Here is a 5,540-nt window from a genome sequence, read left to right on the forward strand (position 1 = left end):
AAAGAATTATATAAGAGGAAGACAAACTTACCATTTAAAACATATTTTATCACGAATTCACTGTTTTAATTTTAAATTTTTAGTTTTTTCGTCAGTTGACTCTATTTTATTGCACACTATTTTCTATAGGCACCAACATACAATCACTACGCTAGGCCAAAGCGTCGCTTAGCTTATAACAAAAATAACGGGATTTTATTTGTGAGGGATCACATCAACAAAATATGACAGTTGTCAGCCACAGATTTTTTGCATACTTGATTAAAAGCCGTTAGAAGTTTAGAAGAGTGGATGACTCTATTTCATTTCACACCACTGTATAGGGACTTTGGGGCACCATTTACATGAAACCGGACGAAACTATATATGGGAGCTATATCTAAATTTGGACGGATTTTCTCGAAACTTGGCAGACATCACTCTAGGCTTAATTCAGTACGTTATGCCAAATTTCGTGCAATTCAAAAGATATATAGGGACTCTGGAGCACCATTTACATGAAATCGGACGAAACTATATATGGGAGCTATATCTAAATCTGCAACCGATTTTCACGAAACTTGGCAGACATCATTCTAGACCTAAATGATTAGGCTGTATCAAATTTCGTGCAAATCGAAAGATATATAGTGACCGTTTACATTAAATCGGTTAAATATATATATGGGAGCTATATCTAAATCTGAACCGATTTTTCCCAATTTCAATAGGGTTCGTCCTTGGGCCGAATAAGTGACATATGCCAAATTTCATCCAATTCGGATCATAAATGCGACCTGTACTTTGTTTACAATTTAACATCTACAGACGGACAGACGGACGGACGGACATGCATAAATCGACTCAGAAAGTGATTCTATGCATATTCTCAAAAGGAACCATGTGTCTATCTCGTTTCCTTTTGCCTGTTACAAACATATGCACAAAGACATAATACCCTGTACCACAGAGTGGTGAAGGGTATAAAAACGCGTTTAAAGTTTGAGAAGCCCTTTAGCCGTCACTTGATGCTGACACAATAAATCGGCTATATTTTCAAGAGTTCGTGAGATTTTCACTTAAAATTTTGTAGGGACATTCTTGAATTAGTGTAGATTCGAATTAAATCAAAATATTTTGACCGGGGGTCCCCTTAAATATTAATTTAGTTTGCACTGCTTTCAGTGGTTATAAATCACTAAGTAAAAGCCTAACCGGGTCTGTTGTTTCATACAAGAATTTTAAAGTCTAAAAATCACTGTTTACACAGACTAATGAACACAACAAATATTCCAATTCCCTTACCATCACTAGTTTCAGGCGATATAACTGAATGTGATATGAAATCAAAATAATATGACCGAAGAGTATATGGCCAATTCTCATTGCCATTCGTAGGCACTCTGCTCCCAACACATTTCAAAATAATTAATGTTGATTTCTCGTTGTCAGAATCATACAAAAATGTATATTTCTTGAAATTAACACAATTTTCTCTGACGGCTGTTTGGGTCAACATCAATCAACGGAGGACATGTGTGCCGGCGGGTGTTCAGATTTGGTGGTATTGAAATGAATCGAAATTTTGAATTATTTATGATGGCTTTAAGTAGAATGCAGCGCAACAGATTATTTTTGTTAAATGACACGCAATTATTTGGCCAGATAATGTGTGGCTGGCATACAATGATGGAGATATATGCGTACGTCATTATTTATCGAGATGAAGAGTTGTGTTTTGAAATGAAAGCTCATCAGCGTAATGTCAATGTGGTGGTAATGCCAATGTTTTTTTTATTATTATCTTTTTTACTTGTGGTTATTTTGGTAATTAGATAATTTTCTGGTAATGACGTTATTAGCCTGGGGAATATCGCAGTGCGATGCGAAGATTGTTATTTATATTTTTTTGGTATGACAATGACAAATGCAAATATGAATGAATTTTCATTGAATTGTTTGCAGGTTCTGCTTGTTAGAATTAATTTAATTTAGAATTAAAAAATTTAAACAAATTTAAGATGGAATATGCCATTGAATGACAATGCCTACATTTGATATTTGGCGCGACTCATTTATTCGACCAAAGGTTGAACCAATGTTGAACAAAATATTTTCGTGCCATATTATGTAAATGGTATTACAAAGACTCTACATTTGTACTATTACCATGGAATAAGGCATAGATTTTCGAATTGAAAATAGAACCAGTAACCAGCCGGCGCCGATTATATATTACCCTTCACAACTTTGGGTGCATACAGAGACAGAACACACACTTCATCATAGGAGGATAATTGACATGGAATCGGACGAAACTATATATATATATATGATCTAAAAATATATATGCAAAATTCCATGTCAATTGGGTAGACTTGGGGCCTATGGTGTATCATATGTATCGTGCAAAATTATGCATGAGTGCTATATACAAATCTCGACCGACTTGAAGAAAACTTGAAAAAAAATCTGCACCGATTGAAAAAAACTACCGCAAAGCCTGCTATCCAAGCTTTCATCTGAATCGAACATACGTTGAGTTTTTAGTGCTCAATTTGAGTCGAGTTTAACGAACGTTAATATTCATTTATTACTTACACTGTATTTATTTCAGTACGTTTTGCAAAATACTGTCTTAATCGGAAAAACCTTGGAAGTTTAGCGCTCCATTTACATAAAATCGGCGAGCAAATATATGTAACAGCTATATATAAATCTGAACAGAGTTGCACACAAATTTAGATACGACAATCTGGACAAAAATATATATGACAGTTATATCTAAATCAACATAACGTCCGTCTGTCCTTGTATTCTTGGAAAAAAAGTATAAATCGCATTTATGATCCGATTTAGATGAAATTTTAAATCGGAAAATCGAATTAGATATAGCTCCCATATATATTTTCCTTCGATTTCATGGAAATGGTGCACCAAACACCTAATATTTATCCGATTGACACAAAATTTTGTACAGGGTACTGCATTAGGTCAATATTTTGTTTTAAGAAGTTTTGTGGAAATCAGTTCAAATTAAGATATAGCTCCCATATATTTTCGACTAATTTTATTTAAATGGTGCACCAAAGTCCCTATATATCCCTCTATTTGCTCGAAATTTGGCATAGCGTACTGAATTAAGTCTAGAACGATGTGTGTTAAATTTCGTGACAATCGGTTCAGATTTAGATATAGCTCCCATATATAGGTTTTTCCGATTTTATGTAAATGGTGTACCAAAGAGCATATGGTTGTTCGATTTGCAATAAATTATGCAGACCGGTTGGGATTGTCGCATCGATAATTTAGCTTGATTTAATACAAATGGTACGCCAAAGAACTCAAGTCTGAACCAGATTCACATGCAATTTTTCACAGATGAAGGAATGGTATATGTATTGGTTAATTTAAATTGGTTCCAATAAATATGTATATGTATTGGTTAATTTAAATTAGTTCCTTTGTTCTGTGTTGTTTTGTTCGACCTTTTGATTCTTCTACTAATAAAACAATATATTTGTTCGAGCTTGAGGTCTTTTTTATTTTTCACGATCAATATTTCGCAATTGTTTTAAATTGCATCCTCAGGATAATCTTCAAACAATTTTGACATTAATGACATTAATTACACAGAATGAAGTGACAAAATCGCTTACAATTAAACTAGTGTCAAGTTTACTTAAAACTATGATAGACTTCACTATCGTCGTCGGGTGTAAATATTGCACTGAGTTTATTTTAGTTAGTGCACGATCTCTCTTTCTGTGTAAGGTGTCTGTAACAGTAAGCTGCGTTGTCTGTGTCGCTCTTAAAATTAATTCTCTTTGTTGTTGGTAGGTTGTTTATGTGTAGCATTTCCAATGTAATTGTTTTCTGTTTGAAGTATTTGTACTTTATCAAAATTTGGTCCATGATTGTTGTTCTTACAGTGTTCTGCAAGTGCTGTTTTTTGTGTATTATTATGATTCCTTAATTTAAACAACCTAAACCTGTTTACATTTTTCTTCATCGTTTCCATCACATTCTATTTTATAGATAACATTGTGTTTTTCCAATTTTTGTATCTTGCTTTTCGTTTTGGGAAAATAACGTTTTTAGAGTATTATTTGTTTTTTGGGCCACCTTATATTTTTCTTTATCAAATAAATTTGCATTCTGAAATCTTGTATATAGATAAATAATAATAAATGTGTATGTAGATCACATATTTAATGTCGTACGATACTATTATTTTCTATCGACAGAATATTGTACATATGAACAGCTCTCTTATGCACCCAAAGTTGTATCATATAGTCTGCCCGTCCGACTTTTGAACTTCCTTTACTGGGTTGTTCTAAATACATATCACAAAAAAAAAACTGAATTATCTCGAAACCTCTCCTGGCTATCATCCAATTTTATACTCCATCCCGTTCTTTCTTCTCTGCGATCCTCTGTTTTTTCCTTCTCAGGATAAAAACAATAGACCAATGGCCTCCGAGTGAAGCAACCGCTAAATATTTCAGCCACGAATAAGATACTTTATACTGAACAAGTGCATAATTTAATGGCTTTTTATTTTAAAAGAGCATGATTTCAACAAGAAAATTCTATTTTCAACCATGGCACAAAATGTTACCTTAATAAATAATAATACAATTCCATTTGAGAACCAGCTTTGTCGCACACATAGAGCTGTTATTGTATTTTCACAAATCCGACCATTTTCACAATTTTCCATATATATATATATATTGAATGATTTTATTTGCAAATCGTCCATAAGCATTACAACAAATATATGTATGTCTATGTGTAATATCAATGGGAGCAGTCAACATTCATGTTCAATTCGACGCACTTGACTCCGCTCATTGTGGTTTCCAAATAAGATATTCACACAAATGCAAGTAATGGCGCACAACGTGGACTACGACAAGAAAAGCGAAAATGCGAAACGTATTCACAATCAGTGAAACATTCTGCGCCATAATCCTGCCTTACATGATTTTCATATAATGAAGTCATTTAGGATTATCCTTAGTATTCACGGCAATTGTGAAGGCAAAGAATGGAGGTGATGATGATGTGAAAGCGGATGGTGACGAAAATTTGCACTGTTATTTGTATAATGTCAATTCGAACTGTGGTGAATGTAATTGAGCGAGGCTTCTTATGTTTAAAGAAAAAATAATCATTTTTCAGCGACGCGAAATGGTCAAAAATAAAAAAAATCGAACTATATATTCGAACGATAAATATATCTGAAGCAATTTGAAACAAACATGAAATTTCTACATGGTTACATTGCGCAGCACTAACATCTTGAACCAGTCTGGACCACCAACATTTGAAAGTTTTTAATGGTAGAAGGAAAACCTTATCCGGGGTTTGAACTGATACCTAAGGTTTGTTTCGTCGACTTGGGGTGGATTTTCACATGAACTACTCAAAACATTGATTTTAAACCTTGTATGTATAAAACAACATCATACTCAAATGGCATAACTGTAAAAAAAAAAAATAAATAAATTTTCGAAGTTTTTTTTTAATTTTTTCGTGCTGGGTTTAGAGGT

Source organism: Musca vetustissima, unplaced genomic scaffold (genome assembly GCF_032173495.1).
Source record: "Musca vetustissima isolate MV318-11 ecotype Yass unplaced genomic scaffold, APGP_CSIRO_Mvet_v1 utg102930, whole genome shotgun sequence".
Lineage (NCBI taxonomy): Eukaryota > Metazoa > Arthropoda > Insecta > Diptera > Muscidae > Musca > Musca vetustissima.